The sequence below is a fragment of the Eretmochelys imbricata genome, chromosome 3 (genome assembly GCF_965152235.1).
Source record: "Eretmochelys imbricata isolate rEreImb1 chromosome 3, rEreImb1.hap1, whole genome shotgun sequence".
Lineage (NCBI taxonomy): Eukaryota > Metazoa > Chordata > Testudines > Cheloniidae > Eretmochelys > Eretmochelys imbricata.
In genome coordinates this window covers 31,926,493-31,947,904 of record NC_135574.1, presented here as the reverse complement: position 1 = coordinate 31,947,904, position 21,412 = coordinate 31,926,493, and the positions used below count along the sequence as shown (strand labels likewise).

At 47.3% G+C, this 21,412-nt stretch overlaps 1 long non-coding RNA gene across 3 annotated transcripts in view; it reads left to right on the top strand.

Moving 5' to 3' along the window:
* Positions 1-21,412, top strand: part of LOC144262595 (uncharacterized) — a 127,274-nt gene that overhangs the window by 96,420 nt on the left and 9,442 nt on the right. For all 3 annotated transcript variants that reach the window (XR_013345557.1, XR_013345556.1, XR_013345558.1), the window contains exon 5: positions 20,018-20,119. This is a non-coding gene — a long non-coding RNA (uncharacterized LOC144262595). The remainder of the gene's footprint in view (positions 1-20,017; positions 20,120-21,412) is intronic.

Below are 21,412 nucleotides of genomic sequence, written 5' to 3'. Positions count from 1 at the left end.
CCGGCAATATTTCAAATGATTACACATATTTTAGTCCTAAATGATGAAAACATCCCTTTAAATTCCAAGTGCTGCAAGCCAGCAGCTACATAATAAGTGGCTTACCCTGTTATGGCTTCATGCAAATACACAGAACTCCACAGCCTTCCTCCTTCCCGCTCATGGCACATTTCTGGACAAAAATTGACACCCCAGTTGTACTTGGAATATTTTGTTACCCACGGACTGCATGGACAACCTCTAATTGAAATGGACTAGATTTGGAAATATAACAGTTTTACACACACACTCTTCACTGTTTCTGGGTTGCTCCATAGATCACTGAGCAGTTACAGTGTGGCAGACTTTAAGATCTGTCAATGTAAGGTTATTAACTGTAAGAACTAGAAATGGCCCTATCAAAAATTTGAGCTTTTCAATTAAAAATGCTCTTTAAATCTGTCCTTTATCGCAGTGATTCTCAACCTGCGGTCTGAGTCCATGGACTATGTCTTAAGGGGTCTGCAAAAGACTTTGGCAATGTTTACACTAGAGAGATTACAGTGGTGCAGCTGTGCTGCTGTAGGATCTCTTGTGTAGCCGCTCTATGCCGATGGGGGAGAGAGCTCTCCCGTTGACATAATCCACCCCCAACAAGCACACTAGTGCTCATGCTGACATAATTTGTCACTCGGGGCTTGTGTGTGTGTGTGTGTGTGTGTGTAATATTCACACCCCTGAGTGACATAAGTTTTGCTGACAGGGGAGGGATAGCTCAGTGGTTTGAGCATTGGCCTGGTTGAGAGTTCAATCCTTGAGGGGGCCATTTAGGGATCTGTCCATCCTCCCCCACACACCCCCAAAAAAAAGGAACGGTATTTGATCTGGTCCTGCTTTGAGCAGGGGGTTGGACTAGATGACCTCCTGAGGTCCCTTCCAACCCTGATCTTCTGTGATTCTGTGATCTAAAGGAATGGTAAAAAGGAGAAAACAAGGAACTTATCTGCTCCGAAGCCAATTTGAATACAGAATGTAGTGAGGAAAATGATATTTCAGCCAGTGTTTAATGCAGCACTAAGACAGTAACAGTGTGTGAACCATGGTTAGGCAAGGCAAAACTCTTCTCAGATGTAACTCGTCTGAAATCAATAGGGTTACTCTGTGGATGATGAAAAGGAGTACTTGTGGCACCTTACAGACTAACAAATTTATTTGAGCATAAGCTTTCATCAGCTACAGCTCACTTCATCGGATGCATTCAGTGGAAAATACAGTGGGGAGATTTATGTACATAGAGAACATGAAACAATGGTTGTTACCATACACACTGTAACGAGAGTGATCATCTAAGGTGAGCTATTACCAGCAGGAGAGCGGGGGAGGAAAAAACCTTTTGTAGTGATAATCAAGGTGGGCCATTTCCAGCAGTTGACAAGAAAGTCTGAGGAACAGTGGGGAGTGGGGGGGTGGAATAAACATGGGGAAATAGTTTTACTTTGTTTAATGACCCATCCACTCCCAGTCTCTATTCAAGCCTAAGTTAATTGTATCCAGTTTGCAAATTAATTCCAATTCAGCAGTCTCTCGTTGGAGTCTGTTTTTGAAGGTTTTTTTGTTGAAGAATTGCCACTTTTAGGTCTGTAATCGAGTGACCAGAGAGACTGAAGTGTTCTCCGACTCGTTACAGTGTGTATGGCAACACCCATTGTTTCATATTCTCTATGTATATAAATCTCCCCACTGTATTTTCCACTGAATGCATCCAATGAAGTGAGCTGCAGCTCACGAAAGCTTATGCTCAAATAAATTTGTTAGTCTCTAAGGTGCCACAAGTACTCCTTTTCTTTTTTGCGAATACAGACTAACACGGCTGCTGCTCTGAAATCTGTGGATGATGTTTTTTATAATACTTATGGACCTTAAAGTTTACTATCTGATAGAAAATCAATATCCTCTTATTTATTTGGAGCAATATTGGTCCTGCTGCCATAGGCCTTGCAGGTTCTGTACTCTCAATAAAAGCCAATTTGAAGAGATACGTCCCCTAAACTCTCCACCCCTACCCCTCCCCGGTCCAATCGCTGTTCTGTGCTATTTCGTGGTGTAATCCTAAAAAGTTTCAAGGAGTGTTTTGGCTTATGATGAGGGCTCTTAACTGCCACTGAGGTCAATAAGAATTGAAAGTGCTTAGCACTTCCAGAACTGGATCCCTGCTGAGGGACTTCTTCTCAAAAGAGCATTTTAACAGAGCTGAATGTCAACCTGAGTAAACCAGTGATGTGAAGGAACCTCGCCACCCTGAAGTGCCTGTTATGCCCTCCTCCTCCACTTAAATCCAGAGGTCATGAAACTACCGAAAAGTATGTGTCTGATCCTATTGTCCTATTCACATAACTAACCTCTTAACAGGATAAAACCTTTAATTTAAAACAATAGTGAGTAAGGGCTGCAGGATTGTGCACCCACATTGTGTAGAATTTTTAAAGATATATTTAAGTCCATTGCATCTCTGCAATAAAATGATGAATTGTGGCATACGTCCCACAACACTGCATCCAATTTTACTATTCCACTGAGAAAACTATGATAAATTTAAAAAGCTATTTAAGAGTCAGCAAGAGCTTAATGCCCAGCAGCTGGTAGTGGCACTTCTGGCAATCCAATTCCATCTCAAAGCAATGTCCTGTCCAGAATCCCCCATTGTACAGAATCCTGCAGAGATTCACAATCAGAAATTGAAAATGCCCCTGATATTCATCTGCAGATTAAACCCTGAACAGGAAATGGAATTGTAATAAAATCCACAAAAAAACCCAAACAAACCCAAAACAAAAAAACAACTCCCCTCTCCCTCCCAACATTCATTGTATGGTATTTATTGAAATTGATGAATATGTCCAAGACTATTTGGTGACTCTGCAATCAAAGGATGATTTGGGGCACAATTAAAATAATTCAATCAAAAAACTTGGTGGAGAAGCAGCAAGGCCTTCATTAGCAGTTCTCAATTTTTTCAATTTTATCCTACTACAGAGATGGTATTGTAGATAATTCCCCTTCCATTTACAATTGCACTATCTCCCCTCCCAGTACCAAGTGCATAACATCAGTGTGGCAATTATAGAAATAGTTTTAAATGGAAAAAGTAATATTAAGAAAATGCTTGATGTATTCTAGCTGTTTTTAACATGATTTAGCAATAAGAAACAAGTAGGGTAGCCAACACCAGGTCAGCAGCCCCCTTTTCCACAGACTCACAATGGTCCATGGATCAGAGTTAGAGATCTACTGGTCTAGTCAATTGGGAGCTGAGCTGGGAGCTGACTTTTCATCTTCTTTATGCCACTTTCTTGTTTGGCCTTGAGCAAATCACTTATCCTCTCTGCTTGAGATAACAACTTGTACAGGATGTTGTGAGGATTAAGGGTCTAATCCTTTATTCCTGGCTCATCCAGAACTCCTATTTAACTTCAGCAGGAGCTTTAGGTTTTGGGGGAATGCAGGACAAACAAGCAATATTACCAACCCTAAGCATTCAAAAATCATGAATCAGGCCCCCAAAATCGTGGGGGCTTTCCCTTCACCCTCTCCTCTGGTTCTTGTCACGCAAACAGCAAGCAGCAAAAGACCAGAAGTCCGAAGTGCAAACAATGCAATGTTTATTGGGGTTAGTTTTTAACCAAGCATATTTTGAAGCCCTTTACACCAGTCAAGCTTATGTCTATACGCCAATAGAGTCTGTTCCCCAGTGTTCCGTTCCCAGCTCTGGCATGGCAGAGCATTTACCCCGTGTCTCCCTTCCCAGCTCTGACACCACAGACCGTTTACTCCGTGTCCCGCTTCCCAGCTCTGATGTCGCAGAGCATTTACCCCATGTCCCCCTTCCCAGCTCTGATGTCGCAGAGCCTTGCCTGTGTCCCTGTTCCCCTTTCCCTATTCCCGTTCCCCCCCCTTAGCAAGCATGATTCCAATTTCCATTCCACTTCCTGTTTGACCTCAGTTTATATAGTAGTATTCTTAGGTATACCTTAACCAATTATTTTACAGAAATTTAGCTAACCAATCCTAGCATATTGTAACATAATTCTCTAACCAATTGTATCCCACTACCCTAATTAACTTACACCTAGCAAAATTAATTATACAGCAGACCGAAACAATTAGAGAACCAGACAGATTAACAATAGAAAAGTGGGGACCATAAAGATAAAACAATACAGAAATGAGGGTTTTACAACCACTACCATGATAAGTGATTTCTTGCCAGACAGGATGCTATCAAACTAAGTTTTCTTTAATCATCTTAAGATCTGTTTCTTTAGCTGGTGGTGATGGGGGTTACTTTAATTTGCCTTCTGGATTTTGAAACTTTGGGTACACTCTGGTCATGTTTTCAAGATTTCTTCATAAGCAGAAAGGCTAGTAGCTTTTTTTTAAATCTCAGCCATCTTTTTTTTTCTTAATCACTTACCTCCAGTCAAGAAGAACACCTGTCATGAGTCTCAAGATAAAAATCTCAAGAGTTGGCATCAGTGAAACATATTATTAATAGTACTTTATTGACCTCGGATGTGGACAGTTAGAATCATAGAATATCAGGGTTGGAAGGGACCAAAGGAGGTCATCTAGTCCAACCCCCTGCTCAAAGCAGGACCAATCCCCAGTTTTTGCCCCAGATCCCTAAATGGCCCCCTCAAGGATGAAACTCACAACCCTAGTTTTAGCAGGCTAATGCTCAAACCACTGAGCTATCCCTCCCTCTCTTTAAGCCATCATTCAACATGACTCCACCACAAAATCTGGCAATCTAATCAGTTCAAATTTAAACAGATTTTGGCAACAGGCAGCTTTATGTGTCCATAGTGATTCACCCCCAGAGCACATCATGTCTGCTTCTCCCTGCAGTTGATAAAATAAAAGCAACCTTATTTACCTAATCGTTTTTTGGAAAGGATGATGTGGTTTTCTTCTACGCTTCTTGAAAAAGTGATAAAGGCTTCTTAACATCCACCTGGACAGCCAAATAGCACCAGAAGTGACCTCACTCTCTAAATCTGGGGCACCAAAACAAGCTAAAATAAAGATCATAGAGCAAATTCACCTTGTTGACCTGATTAAAGTCTCAAGATTAGGAATCATAGAATCATAGAATATCAGGGTTGGAAGGGACCTCAGGAGGTCATCTAGTCCAACCCCCTGCTCAAAAGCAGGACCCATCCCCAATTAAATCATCCCAGCCAGGGCTTTGTCAAGCCTGACCTTAAAAACTTCTAAGGAAGGAGATTCCACCACCTCCCTAGGCAACGCATTCCAGTGTTTCACCACCCTCCTAGTGAAAAAGTTTTTCCTAATATCCAACCTAAACCTCCCCCACTGCAACTTGAGACCATTACTCCTTGTCCTGTCCTCTTCTACCACTGAGAATAGTCTAGAACCATCCTCTCTGGAACCACCTCTCAGGTAGTTGAAAGCAGCTATCAAATCCCCCCTCATTCTTCTCTTCTGCAGACTAAACAATCCCAGTTCCCTCAGCCTCTCTTCATAAGTCATGTGTTCCAGACCCCTAATCATTTTTGTTGCCCTTCGCTGGACGCTCTCCAATTTATCCACATCCTTCTTGTAGTGTGGGGCCCAAAACTGGACACAGTACTCCAGATGTGGCCTCACCAATGTCGAATAGAGGGGGACGATCACGTCCCTCGATCTGCTCGCTATGCCCGTACTTATACATCCCAAAATGCCATTGACCTTCTTGGCAACAAGGGCACGCTGCTGACTCATATCCAGCTTCTCGTCCACTGTCACCCCTAGGTCCTTTTCCGCAGAACTGCTGCCTAGCCATTCGGTCCCTAGTCTGTAGCTGTGCATTGGGTTCTTCCGTCCTAAGTGCAGGACCCTGCACTTATCCTTATTGAACCTCATCAGATTTCTTTTGGCCCAATCCTCCAATTTGTCTAGGTCCCTCTGTATCCTATCCCTGCCTCCAGCATATCTACCACTCCTCCTAGTTTAGTATCATCCACAAATTTGTTGAGAGTGCAATCCACACCATCCTCTAGATCATTTATGAAGATATTGAACAAAACCGGCCCCAGGACCGACTCCTGGGGCACTCCACTTGACACCGGCTGCCAACTAGACATGGAGCCATTGATCACTACCCGTTGAGCCCGACAATCTAGCCAACTTTGTACCCACCTTATAGTGCATTCATCCAGCCCGTACTTCTTTAACTTGCTGACAAGAATACTGTGGGAGACAGTGTCAAAAGCTTTGCTAAAGTCAAGATACAACACATCCACTGCTTTCCCTTCATCCACAGAACCAGTAATCTCATCATAGAAGGGGATTAGATTAGTCAGGCATGACCTTCCCTTGGTGAATCCATGCTGACTGTTCCTGATCACTTTCCTCTCATGTAAGTGCTTCAGGATTGATTCTTTGAGGACCTGCTCCATGATTTTTCCGGGGACTGAGGTGAGGCTGACTGGCCTGTAGTTCCCAGGATCCTCCTTCTTCCCTTTTTTAAAGATTGGCACTACATTAGCCTTTTTCCAGTCATCCGGGACTTACCCCGTTCGCCACGGGTTTTCAAAGATAATGGCCAATGGCTCTGCAATCACAGCCGCCAATTCCTTTAGCACTCTCGGATGCAACTTGTCCGGCCCCATGGACTTGTGCATGTCCAGCTTTTCTAAATAGTCCCTAACCACCTCTTTCTCCACAGAGGGCTGGCCATCTATTCCCCATGTTGTGATGCCCAGCGCAGCAGTCTGGGAGCTGACCTTGTTCGTGAAGACAGAGGCAAAAAAAGCATTGAGTACATTAGCTTTTTCCACATCCTCTGTCACTAGGGTGCCTCCCTCATTCATTAAGGGGCCCACACTTTCCTTGGCTTTCTTCTTGTTGCCAACATACCTGAAGAAACCCTTCTTGTTACTCTTAACATCTCTCGCTAGCTGCAGCTCCAGGTGCGATTTGGCCCTCCTAATTTCATTCCTACATGCCCAAGCAATATTTTTATACTCCTCCCTGGTCATATGTCCAACCTTCCACTTCATGTAAGAAATGGGGACATATACTTGTTTTGAAATTTTGAAAATGTGTGTCTGGGAGAGGGTTGAGGTGACTGGTGGAAATAGAGAATGAGGTACTTTTACACTTAATCTTGTGATTATAGCATAATTTAAAGGTGGTGTTGCCAGGTTAATTAAAACTCACTGAGGTGAAGGTATGCCTATGCTAGGGGAACTATGCCTGTCTAGCTGCATTGCTTAGTGTAGATGCAGCCTACAATGTTGTTGTGAGGTGGTGCGGGTCCCCACCATCCCAGAGAAAGACGAGCCCCTCTGGACACCAGAGTGGGTGGAGCCAGGAAACCCTGAGCCCACCCCCGAGGGAGGTCAGGCGTGGCACAGGAACTATAAAGGCCCACAAGAGCTCACTGGGAGGGCAGCAGTCGGGGAGGCCAGACACCTCCAGCCTACCTCCCAGTTGGGAAACCTCAGTGACCTGTGGTGGACCCAAGGGCTGGCCAGGCCTGCCCCAGGCCTGCTACCCGGAGGAGTTGCCAGGCTGTCCCAGGCCAGCTACCCGGAGGAGTTGCTGAGCTTGCCCTGCGCCAGCTATCCCAAGGAACCCATGGTGCTGGACCCCCTTGAGTACATTACCCTGACCCAGGTACCTCAAGAGGAGGAGTACGGAAGTAGCCCGGGGGCAGCTGACCCAAGTCTGGCTGCACCGCTGCCAGAACCCATGTCAGTGTGTTGCGGCCAGGATTCTCTCTGACGCAGCAGCGGGTCCTCTGCCGCTGCTAGGGCCCCGGGCTGGGACACAATGGAGTGGGAGGGCCTGCGTCCCCCCGCCACACAACTCGCGGGTGGCAGTCTCCCCCTCTCCCAGGCCTTCAGGCTTAGGCTCACTGTTTCTATACTGTTATTGCTCAGCCCCTGCCTGAGGGCCTGAGCACCTGACTCGCCATTGCCCCACCCCGACCTAGGGCCTGGGCTTATGACAGTGTTTATTTCTGCCCTCCCAAAGGCCGTGGAGGAAGACTTCTGTGGCTGGACTAATTCCCTGCTAGGCCTGCTCCCAAACTTAGTGAGGCGGTGGGTGTCCCTACATGTGGTGGAGAATGTGGGCACGACCCCTCGACCACTCTGAAAAGGGGTCGGGGGGGACCATACCCCAGAAAGAGCCATGGATGTGGACAAACTTATCAAGCTCGTGACCAAGAACCAGGAGCAGCAGCAGGCTGCCCAGTTCCAGCAGCAGCTCATCCAGCAGCTAGGAGCACTGGACCTGGGCGTTCAGAACCAGGAACATCAGAGGCAATGCTTGCAGCAACTGGTGACAATACTGCCTCGTCCCGCTGAGTCTCAGCCAGGAGACGCGGCCAGGTCATCCCGCACAACGGCGCTGGTGCAGCTGTCAAAGATGGGACCCAACGATGACCCCAAAGCCTTTTTGGTAACATTTGAAAGGGTGGCGCTGTTTGCAGGATGGGCCCCTGACCAATGGGCCACCCTCTTGGCCTTGTGCTTGACCAGGACAGACCAAACGGCATACAGAGGGCTGTCGATGGAGGATGCAAAGGACTATAGCCAGGTGAAGGCAGCGATCCTGGATGCCTTGGACATCAGCCCGGAAACCTTTAAGCAGCGGTTCCGGAGCCAGACCTACCGCACAGGTGCCAGACACCGGTTGGTGGCCCAAGAGCTGAGGGAAGAGTGCAAATGGGTGGCTAGAGCCGGAGGGGCGGACTGCAGATGAGGTCACTGAGCAAAGTATTTTAGAACAGTTCATCCACATCCTCCCATTGAGGGGAAGGGCCTGGGTGCTTCGCCATCCGTCAGTGATGCTAGCTGTTGCTGTCACACTGAAGGAAGAGTTCCTCACAGCTGAAGTGCCAGTGGGACCAGCTACCCGAGCCCACCCCCCCCCACAGCTAGAGCGCCCTAACCCTGAAAGAAAATGGGGTGCCCAGACCAAAGTGTGGAGCCTCCCACATGGGCAAGAGGCTCACTCAGGGTTCAGGGACAGACACCCCAAACTCCCACATCAACAAGGATCTGCACCCCCCATGCAGTGTCCCAAGGAGCAATCAGAGTCTCCCCAGTGGCCCGACGGAAGCCCCAACCCAGGGTGGTCACCCGGAACTTGGGCCCTGTTTTTCATGCGGGAAATACGGACACTTGTGGTGTGATTGCATGGAGGTGGACTTCAGCTTTTGCCATGTCTGTGTGGAAGAGACCCGGGCCCGGCTGCCACAGGTCCCTAAGATCACAGTTCCTGTAGTTGTTGGGGACCACCCAACCCTGGCCCTGGTTGATTTGAGCTGTGGCCAGACACTAGTCCATCAGACCCTGGGGCCCTGGGCCGACATCCACCTGGGGACAATCGGCTGCAATGCATACCTGGTGATGTGTGGCCATACCCCAGTACCCGGGTACCGCTCACCATGGCCGGAGACACGCATTGAATTATCGTCGGCCTGGTTCCTTGACTAGCATACCCAATGATTCTGGGGCGTGACTGACCAGCGTTCGTGGAGGTCCTCTGCTCAACCCCTGCACTGGAAAGGGGTTTTCCCTGAGGCCCAGCTGGAGGAGGAGGAGGCTCTGGACCCCGAGCAAGGAACTGAGGAACCTGAGGACCCCCGCCTGGATGGGCTGTCGAACCCCTAATTAACACTGACTTTTGCCGCAATCAAAAAGCAGACCCCACCCTTAGTTGGGCCTCCGGGCAACTAGCCGCCCTTGATGGGGCCAAGATCGACCTACGTCACACAAATCATTGGCCACATTTTGAGCTACACCATGACCGTCTTTACAGGGTGGAACAGGATCGGTAGACAAAGGAACCATGGACCCAGCTGCTGGTGCCCCGATGCCACCGATGAGCAGGGATGAAGCTCGCACATGACATCCCTGCTACAGGGCACTTGGGTCATGAAAAGACCCTCGTCCGGATTTTGATACAGTTCTTCTGAACCGGTGATCACCAGGAGGTGAGGAACTATTGTAGCTCCTGCCCGGAGTACCAATTAGCGGTTCCCCCCACAGGTACCCAAGGCCACTTTGGTTCCCATGCCCATAGTAGAGATGCCATAGGAGTGGGTGGCCATGGACCTGGTGGGCCCGCTCCCGAGAAGTGCTGCGGGATTGCTGTACTTGTTCGTCATCGTTGATTATGCCACCTGTTTTCCCAAGGCCGTGCCATTGCGGAGCACCACCACCCAAACCATTTTGGTTGAATTAGTGAAGGTTTTCGTTCGAGTGGGGCTGCCCCGGGAGATCCTAACAAACCAGGGCACCAATTTTACCTCTCGGCTGTTGCAACAGGTATGCGAGCTTCTGGGAGTTAAACAGTTATGCACCTCCGTCTAACACTCACAGACTGACGAGTTGGTGGAACAATTCAATCGGACCCTGAAGGAGATGCTGTGCAAGTTCTACCCAGAGGAGCTATGCCAGTGGGACCAGCTACTCCTGCCTTTATTGCTGGCCATCTGTGAGGTACCCCAGTTATCAACAAAATTTTCCCCGTTTGACCTAATATGTGGCCGCTGCCCACGGGGCCTATTAGACTTAATGCGAGAGACATGGAAGCAGTCTCTGTCTCTGACCCAGGGCCTCCTGAAGTATGTTCTCCAGCTCCAGGAGCACCTCGCTCAGGCCGGAGTCCTAGCGCACAAAAATTTAAAAGCTGCGCAGGAAGCCTAGGTGCGAACCTATACGCAGGAAGTGCAGGTCCATGTCTTTGAGCCAGGTGATTGGGTCCTGCTCCTCCTGTTGTCAAGCAAATCGCAGCTGCTAGCACGGTGGCAGAGACCCTATAAGGTGGCCCGGAAGGTCGGGCCAGTCACCTATGAGGTCCACCAGTCCGACCAACATAAGAAGACCCAGCAATATCACGTGAATCTCTTGAAACCACGGCAGGAGCGGGAGGGCCTATTAATTAAACCTTACCTGCCAGAACCAGAGTTCGGTCCCTGCATGCCCCTGACAGAGGACCCCACAGGACCCTAGCTCAGGACACGCTCACAGAGGAGCAGCGAAAGCAGGCCCAGTGTCTCCTGCAGGCTTTCAGTGTAACCTTTACAGTCCTGCATGGTTACACAACCCTGGTCCATCATGTCATCTAGACTGAGCTGGGAAGAGTAATCCGGGAGACAACCAGGCCCCTGCCGCACCAAATACAGCAGGAGGTCGAGAAGGAGGTACAGGCCATGCTAGCCCTAGGAGTCATTGAACTGTAGCAGAGTGAGCGGCGCAGTCCAGTGGTATTGGTATCCAAGCCTGACAGAACACAGCACTTCTGTATAGACTTCTGATGGGTCAACGCCATCTCGAGGTTTGATGCGTATCCTATGCCCCTCGTGGATGAACTGCTCAGCCACCTAGGGGAGGCCCATTTCGTCACAACCCTCGACCTTAGTAAGGGGTACTGGCAGATCCTGCTTAACCCCATCTCTAAGGAGAAGACGGCATTCACCACCCCAATGGGACTTTACCAATTTACCCGGATGCCCTTCAGCCTCCATGAGCTCCCGGTGACATTCCAATGACTGATGGACCACCTCCTACGGCCCCATTGAGACTATGCAGCGGCATACTTATATGACGTCATAGTCTACAGCCGCCAGTGGGAGGACCACCTTGAGCAGGTAGCTGTGGTCTTGAGATCCCTGCAAAAGGTGGGACTAACGGCCAATCCAAAAATTTTTTCATTGAATGGCAAGAGGCAATGTACCTCGGATACACCATAGGGGGAGGATGGGTGAAGCCCCTCATTGGGAAGGTTCAAGCACTGGCAGCATGCCCATCACCCACCATGAAACGTCAAGTGCGACAATTCCTGGGGCTCACCAGCTACTATCAACAATTCATTCCCCAGTTCACTTCTGTCAGGGTTCCCTCCCCACTCTGAACTCTGGGGTACAGATGTGGGGACCCGCATGAAAGACCCCCTTAGGCTTATATTCCACCATCTTTAGGTTAAAAATTTCTGCAAGGCACAAATTCCTTTCTTTGTCCTTGGACAGTATTGCTGCCACCACCAATTGATTTAAACAAACATTGAGGGAGGGGCCACTTGGAGCCCTATCCCCCAGCAAATATCCCCCCAAGGCCCTTCACCCCCTTTCCTGGAGAGGCTTGAGAATAATATACCAACCAAATAGGTTAACTAGGTGAGAAGAGACCAGACCCTTGGGTTTTTAGGACACTAAAAACCAATCAGGTTCTTAAAAGAAGAACTTTATTATAAGAAGAAAAAAAAAGAAAAAGAAGCACTGCCCCAGAGAGAGATGAGCCCCTCCAGACACCAGAGTGGGCGAAGCCAGGAAGCCCTGAGCCCGCCCCCCAGAGGGTCAGGCATGGCACAGGAAGTATAAAGGCCTGACCCCAGAGCTCACTGGGAGGGCAGTTGCTGGGGAGGCCAGATGCCTCTGGCTTACTTCCTAATTGGGAAACCCCAACGACCTGTGGCAGACCCAAGAGCTGGCCAGGCCTGCCCCAGGCCAGCTACCCGGAGGAGTTGCCAAGCCTGTCCCAGGCCAGCTACCTAGAGGAGTTGCTGAGCTTGCCCTGCACCAGCTATCCCGAGGAACCCATGGTGTTGGACCACTGTGAGGATACCACCCTGATCCAGGTACCTCAAGAAGGGGAGTCCAGAAGTAGCCTGGGGGCAGCTGACCCTAGTCTGGCTGCGCCACTGCCAGAACCCATGTCAGTATGTTGCGGCCAGGATTCCCACTAACGCAGCAGCCTGTCCTCTGCTGCTGCTAGGGCCCCGGGCTGGGACGCAGTGGAGTGGGAGGGCCTGCGTCCCCCCTGCCACACAACTTGCGGGTGCAGTCTCCCCCTCTCCCAGGCCTTTGGACCTAGGGCCAGGGCTCACTGTTTCTATACTGTTATTGCTCAGCCCCTGCCTGAGGGCCTGAGCACCTGACTTGCCATTGCCCCACCCTGACCTAGGGCCTGGGCTTATGACTGTGTTTATTTCTGCCCTCTCAAAGGCCGTGGAGGAAGACTTCTGTGGCTGGACTAATTCCCTGCTAGTCCTCCTCCCAAACTTAGTGAGGCGGTGGGGGTTCCCGCTGCCCCAGAGAGAGATGAGCTAACCTCTCTACAGAAGGGTTTTTTCTATTAGTGTAGAAACAGCACTTCCCTGTATGACAGTAGGTAGGACCATATCTATACTACGGGCACTACAGAGGCATAACTATGGCACCATAGCTATGCCACTGTATCCCCATAGTGTAGATGCAGACTACAGTGGTAGAAGAGTTTTTTCCATCTCTGTAGGAACTCCAGCTGCCCAAGTGATAGTACCTAGGTTGATGGAAGCATTTTTCTGCGAACCTTGCTGCATCTACACTGGGAGTTAGGTTGGCATAGCTATGTTGGTGAGGAGTATGGGTGCTGGAACTAAGGGTACTGGGGGTGTTTATACAGTGTTTAAAGTTGTTCAATGACTCTCAGCACCCCCACTATAAAAATTGTTCTAGTACTCCTGGTCAAGACGGTGGATTTTTCACACCTGTGACCAACATAGCTATATTGACTTAAGCTTTAAGTGTAGACCAGGCCTGAACTTTGACTGCACTAGCAGTTTTCTGGGTAGAACAAGTTTTTCCATATTCCTGCGGTAATCTGTGTCCCTCCCTATACATAATAAAACTACTCTTTGCATGTGTATGTGGTTCAGCAGTACTGTGTATATGAGAGCAAAACTCTCAATAGTCATGGAAATGTATAGATTTATAGAATCAAAAATTCCAAAGCATTGTGAGTAATGTTCCAGAAAGAGCAATGAAATCACAAAGCCAATAAAGGGTGAAGCGTAAAAAAAAAAAATGCTTGGTATTGTTAAGAAATCTGTGTTTAATATATTTCAGGCATTTTGGACAATATTACATTTGGAGTCACATGGAACTTATGCTGTGCACCAGAATTTTATTTTAAATGCACCACCAATTGCATTTTTGAGGGCATTCGATTAGATGTGCCAAAGGATTGTGCAAATCCTTTTGTGCTTCACCAAGTATCAGAGTCCTGATCCTGCAAAAGAGGGAAAAGGACAGATATGTCTAACTTCCTGCAGAAGTTATCAACCACTCCCCTCTAACAGTATTGCTGAGTAAGAAAGTATGAGTGTGGGATTGGCATTAGTTGACTTAAAAGCATGAGATGACTAAGCTATTATTCCACAAATCAAGCCTGCTTCTCTGCAACCATACAGGATTCTGGGGAAAAATACAGTTTTGTTCTGGCTCTGGTGTGTGTAATGGAGGACTCTGAGAAGGGGAACATATCTTGAGTGGCGTATTCTTTCTCACGTTCACTGTGTAGTATAAACCCAGACACAGTTAATAGTCTTTGTTACTCTAATTCAGAACAAGGTCTCTGGAATCCCTGTAACCAAATAATATTAGACAACTTCCCATGGTGGGTCAGCCACAAACACCATTTATTGCCCATGCACCCCCTTATGGCCAGTGTGCCCAGCTAACAATTCATCCCCTTTTTAGGGTGTTCTCTTTACATTCACACTAAACAAACAGTCTCTCAGGTCCTTCTGACCAGGCTTTTATTCTTTTTTCATTTTCCCAATATAGCAAACCAAATCTGAAAATGACAACTCGGAGATTAACCCTGCTGCTCTTGAATTCTTGCCTCAGGAGTCTCTCATCCATAGCTTACTGCCAGGCATCCTACCTCTGACAGTCTCAACCACGCTCATAACCCCCTTCACTGCAGCTTTCTGCATAGATAGTACACTTATAAAGTTTGCGGACAATACCAAGCTGGGATAATAACGGAGGTCTATAACAGAGCCAGGACTAACACCGAGCCTTCCAAATAGGAGAGATACCCATAGAGCATGATTTCCGTTGGATTTAATATATGTAGGCTCTGTCTTGGTGGACAAAAAGAGCGTGTTCTTCCGTGATGTTTGCTCAGTGAGTTACTTTAACATAATTGAAAAGTCCCATCAAGATGAAGACTAACATGCCTGCTGCCATGTTTGCTGGCTGTGTTTTAACCTAGTGAGGAGTATGGTGAAGCAGGGGAACTAACCACCAGCACAGAAGGGGTTAAGCAGAACCTTTGGGCCCAGCTAGCCACGCCTCATTATACCAGCCCGTGTCAGGCCTGGAGTGGGGTTTAGGGCTGACTGGTGGCAGTACCTAGGTAGGCAGTACCTAGCTGTCTCCCTGCCTGAAGGGACTGAGCCCTGGCCTGCTAGCCAGGGCAGCTATTTACAAGCAAGTGCTGGTTCCTTAGCCAAGAGGAGATTGTGGAAAAAACTCCTGGCACCACAGATAACTGACTGAGTGCTCCCCAGAGACATTGTGAGGCTTGCCCTAACCAGCTTGTGGCTGCCCTGCTCAAAGGAATCTGGGAGCCCAGCAAGGTGCTGTCCTGGACACAAGAGGGATCCTTAAAGGAAGCAAGTCACCTGATAGATTGAACTAGAGGGGCCATGCCCCAAGATGAATGGACTGGTAGGAAGTAGCCCAGGGCAATGGATTCTGACTCCCCTTTGGGAGGGACACCAACCCCCCTGCTCAGGGTCCTGGGCTGGGCCCTGGTGGAAAGAGAGGCCCTGGTGGAAAGGGAGGTCCTCTTCAGCCTTTAAGGCTGAGGCCACTCAGCCAGCAGGGGGCTGAGAGCCAGGCAGTCTAACCACTAGGCTGTCTAGCCACCCAAGCCCTGTTTCAGAGAGTCTTGGCTAAACACAGTGAGTTCAAATGAGTTAGCCTGCGTCTTGACAGGGATTTTCTATCCTGTTAAGCTAATGTGACTAAAAAACACAACCTTTTTGCCCATCAAGACAGGACTATATAAAAGTTAGCTCAACCTATCAATGACTATGCAGAATTTGGCTAGAATGTAAATGACCATGTAGCATTGTATATGCTAAATTGTATATGTAAATTCATAAGTTCATGTGATGGGGCATAAGAATAGCATTCCCCCATGCAATCTGCTCATAGATGTCCACAATTCTACAGCTGGTCCATGGCTGTTCTTGCAGCTTCTTCTCTTTGCAGGCCCAGGAGATCCCGTATCTCCTGTCTACTCCAAGCCAGAGCACCATGGCTGGAATGTGTATCATAGAATCATAGAATGTCAGGGTTGGAAGGGACCTCAGGAGGTCATCTAGTCCAACCCCCTGCTCAAAGCAGGACCAATCCCCAATTAAATCATCCCAGCCAGGGCTTTGTCAAGCCTGACCTTAAAAACTTCTAAGGAAGGAGATTCTACCACCTCCCTAGGTAACGCATTCCAGTGTTTCACCACCCTCCTAGTGAAAAAGTTTTTCCTAATATCCAAGCTAAACCTCCCCCACTGCAACTTGAGACCATTACTCCTTGTCCTGTCCTCTTCTATCACTAAGAATAGTCTAGAACCATCCTCTCTGGAACCACCTCTCAGGTAGTTGAAAGCAGCTATCAAATCCCCCCTCATTCTTCTCTTCTGCAGACTAAACAATCCCAGTTCCCTCAGCCTCTCCTCATAAGTCATGTGTTCCAGACCCCTAATCATTTTTGTTGCCCTTCGCTGGACGCTCTCCAATTTATCCACATCCTTCTTGTAGTGTGGGGCCCAAAACTGGACACAGTACTCCAGATGAGGCCTCACCAATGTCGAATAGAGGGGGACAATCACGTCCCTCGATCTGCTTGCTATGCCCCTACTTATACATCCCAAAATGCCATTGGCCTTCTTGGCAACAAGGGCACGCTGCTGACTCATATCCAGCTTCTCGTCCACTGTCACCCCTAGGTCCTTTTCCGCAGAACTGCTGCCTAGCCATTTTGTCCCTAGTCTGTAGCTGTGCATTGGGTTCTTCCGTCCTTAGTGCAGGACTCTGCACTTGTCCTTATTGAACCTCATCAGATTTCTTTTGGCCCAATCCTCCAATTTGTCTAGGTCCCTCTGTATCCTATCCCTGCCCTCCAGCGTATCTACCACTTCTCCTAGTTTAGTATCATCTGCAAATTTGCTGAGAATGCAATCCACACCATCCTCCAGATCATTTATGAAGATATTGAACAAAACCGGCCCCAGGACCGACCCCTGGGGCACTCCACTTGACACCGGCTGCCAACTAGACATGGAGCCATTGATCACTACCCGTTGAGCCCGACAATCTAGCCAACTTTCTACCCACCTTATAGTGCATTCATCCAGCCCATACTTCTTTAACTTGCTGACAAGAATACTGTGGGAGACCGTGTCAAAAGCTTTGCTGAAGTCAAGAAACAATATATCCACTGCTTTCCCTTCATCCACAGAGCTATGTGTAGCCGGCATAGTCAGCGGGGCAGTTGTGCAGCTCTCCTTGACTTAAATGAGAATTACAGGTACTAAGTGGCAGGCCCTAAATTAGGAACTTTTAGAATACAGTAGGATGATAAATGTTATTTTAAAGAAACATTGACATCAGTGTTTGCGCTTAAGTAGCATGTAAATGATTGGATATGATACAAAGACCTATCTGGAACCCTTATTACTTTAACATCATTGAGCTGCATATCAAAACATTCACTGTGGCTGTCACTTTAAAAAGCACGTGAAATTAACTATTGTAGGGGACACACAGGAACATTCTCCTTCCTTAGAAGCAAAAGCACTGGTGTTGCTGACAATAGGAGGTTAGAAAACATATATTAATGATGGGGTTTCTAATTTTTACTCGTATATCACTAAATTAGTAGCTTTTTTCTTTATAAAGATGAAAGGAAGGGAGGGGGTTAAACAACCAAGTAATAAATATTGTAACTGAAAATGTAGTCAGTGTACTATCATTTTTTTTTAGTTCTGCTATGAAGTGACTATAATAGTTTCCTACAATTAGAGTAAGAATCTGATATATGTACAAATAAGTTGTATTCAAAGCAGAGATCGCTGAGAGCAGACTTCAGATCCAAACGCTCCTGGACATGTACTGCATCTATCACCATGACAGGAGTCCAAGCAACCACAAAGTAATAAGAAGGAATCACCAGCAGGTGGAGAGGACTTAAAAAAAAGTTAGTTTTAAATTATGTCTGTGTTGAATGCCCCATGCAACCTAGTTTGAAGGGAAGTTAGACCAGAAATCAGGCTTTCTCCCTGTTTATATTACTGCTTTGGCAGTTCACCTTTATGCATGAAATAATGAAAGATCATGGATTCCAGGATCTCTGAAAATATATACGCATTCAAGTAAATATTAATTACTTTAGACAGCAGAAATGTTACCAGGTCATAATAAATGCAGAGCCTGTTCAGCGCCTTTTTTCTCAGGCAGTTATTTCAGCAGTAGGGTCTGCTTCAAAATGTCTATAAATAACTTATATTCCTCATTCATTAGGACAGAGTTTTCTGGAGCCATTATAGAACACTCAGTTTAAAATCCATCCACGGGGGGGGCGGGCGCTTGGGATCTAGAAAACTCTGTTCACTCCAGAGAGTCTCAGGAGAAATACTATCAGGGGTTCCTACTGATGACATCTTAAGGATAAGGGGGAGACTTACGTCTTTCCTATCAGTCTTTAAATTCCGTGTTCCTTTAAGATAACAATCGGAAAGGGCTTTCTAAATAGGTCCCAAATTTAGAGCTGCTTGCAGTACTTGCTTTGACTCTCTTATTTTCTTAGTTTAGTTTCTTAGGCAATAACAATCCAATAAAAGCACCAGCTCCTTGTGCATTAACATCCCTCTCGGCATTCAAATCTTTCCTTTGAAACATACTCGTTATGCCAAGTTTCTCCCCTGCCTTCTGCCCCAAAGATATCTGGACTTTGAGCTGGAGTATGATGTGTATAAACTTCATTGGTTGATTGAGATTGCCAAGGCTTGTTCAGGCAATTCTACCAGAGCTGCAGCTGCAGGAGGCCCTGAGTCAGCCAGGGCTCGCCCCAAAAGGGACAGATTGAAAAACTGAAAGTGTGATGCTTATTGCTCATGCTCCAGTGCCATGTGGTGCAGAGCACAAGCAGCTTCATGCTGAGTCACAGCTCTATGGTGATAAATAAGATGAACCCCTTGAGGGTCTGACATCTTCCCTCTATTGATTCCACTCTCATGCTGTTTTTATAGGACACCTCTTCACTACTTCCCTCACAGGCGCTGGCTTCCTCCTTGCCCTGGGGGTGCTCAACCCTTGCTCCGCTCCAGGCCCCACCCCTACTCCACCCCTTCCTCCAAGCCCCCGCCCCCGCTCCACTCCAGGCCCTAACCCCACTCCACCATTTCCCCCAAGCTCTTCCCCCGCTCCGTCTCTTCCCGTCCAGTTCTGCCCCCTCCCCCAAGCACACCCTGACACTGCGCCTCCCTCTCCCCCCAGTGCCTCCTGCACAGTGTGGAACAATTACTTAATAAATAATCATTTTCTGTTCACTGGAATTTTCCTTTGCACAATGTGTTTATTTCAATGCATGTTTTACTATTGTTTTCCCTAAAACTCCTATCTCACCATCAGCGTTAAGAAATTCAATGCAAAAAACTACGGTAATGCAAAGTGGTAGTTGAGAATTTAAACTCCTAAATCAGGAAATCAAACCATCTGTAATTATATTGTAGCTCAGCTGTATTGCACATAGTTGACCCAACCCTGCATAAAGCAGAAGTCAGGGGATTTCCTGTGTTATTTATCTTGTGTTATATATGTTTCATATAAAATCAAAACACATGTTTATAGCATCATTTTTCTGACATTACACTACATTCAGGTGTGACAGATATGGCAATTTCCTGCAATATTTTTGGGTGATTTTATCACATTAAGTGTATATCGTTGTGGCCCAAGGATTGTGTGTAATTCTATGGGGGAGGGTAACCACAGCTGCTCCAAGAATTAAGAACAGTCAGGGTGATTAAGCAAATTCCCTAAGATTGTAACATCTCCAGGGTGGCACCACCACCTACTCATATATACTGGTTCAAACTGGATTTTTCAGCATCTAAGACCAAGAAAAGACTTTTGGATAAATAACCTGAGTTTAAACAGACTTAAAAGGGCCTTCTTTCTGATCCAGAAAGGTTAGGACCTTCCATCCCAGGTAGCCTGAATCCTCCCTTGGAAGGGTTGGAAGGACTTTGGCCAACTGAAGCCCCACAAAACTGATGGGTGACCTCTGGTAAGTCTTGAGCATGTGTACAGGAACTTTTATTGATTTTTTGTTTTTTAATACATTTTCTTTGTAATACTTCGATCTTAAGAATAAATGTGTTTGCTTATAAGGGCTGTGTGGTAACCTGTCACTGCTGGCAACTACAGCTGTTCATAACCTTTGAAAGAAAGCAAAGTGCAGACACTGGCCTGTTTATGCCACCTGGCTTTCTGGGGATATTACCGTGGAGGCAGGAACTACGCAGCCTGCAAAACCCCCAGTCAGGAGAGAGAGAAAGGCAGGTCTCTGCCCAAGAGAGGTGACAGCTGAGGAGCCAGGAGTCTAGAGTGGGTGCCGTTGGCAAATCCCAGAGGGGAAATACAGGGCACTGTGATCTATGACAATGTGAATTGCCATAGTACCAGCAGTGTATAAGCAAGTACTATAGAAGGGAAAACCATAGAGAAGTCTCATAGTTTTTTGGGAAACAAATCGTTAAAAGAGACAGAGAAAAACGAATTATGAACAGCTGAAGAAAGGTCAGCTGCTTGAGCTATGGGGAAAAAAAAAAAGGCAGCTCAATACCGGGGAACAGAACAGAGTGCAGCTAGTACAGTGGTTCTCAGTCCGCAGCCCACTTGCGGCCTAATCAGCACACTGCTGCAGCCCATATGACATCCTCAGGGCGATACAGGTAGTATATATATTGTGTGGGTGTGGCCCACATAACACACAAAGAGCTGCATATGTGGCCCACAATGGTAAATAGGTTGAGGACTATTGAGCTAGTAGATCTGCTGTACAGAAAAGGAATGATGGTCCATGTTCCCAAGAAGCATCCAGCCTACTGGCAGAGGGCCCATCAAGCAGGGGAAATCTTGTAACTGACTCCTTGGAGGGAGCCCTGAGAGAAGCTGATAGAGGCAGCAGCTGTATTCCATTGGGATCAAAGGCACCTCTGCAACAGGAATTGTGGACAGATTGAAAGTTAGAGCTAGAGAGGCTCTGATGGGAGAGAGACAGAGTGTGAGTAGAAACCCACCTGCTTGCAGACAGGGAGCAACAGAGCGAATCGGGAGAGGCAGCATCAGTACAAGAGAGAAGACAAGTACCAGCTTGAGGAGAAAGGGAGAAGGACAAGGAGCAACATCAACAGCTCCAGATGGAGAAACTGCACCCACAGAACCATAGGTGAAGCAAAAACCCATGTCGGTGGGTAGCACAGATTCTAAAATGCTTCCTCACTTTAGAGCGGGTGATGACATGGATGTGTTTTTAAATACCTTAGAACAGTGGTTTTCAACCCTTTTTTTAATTTGC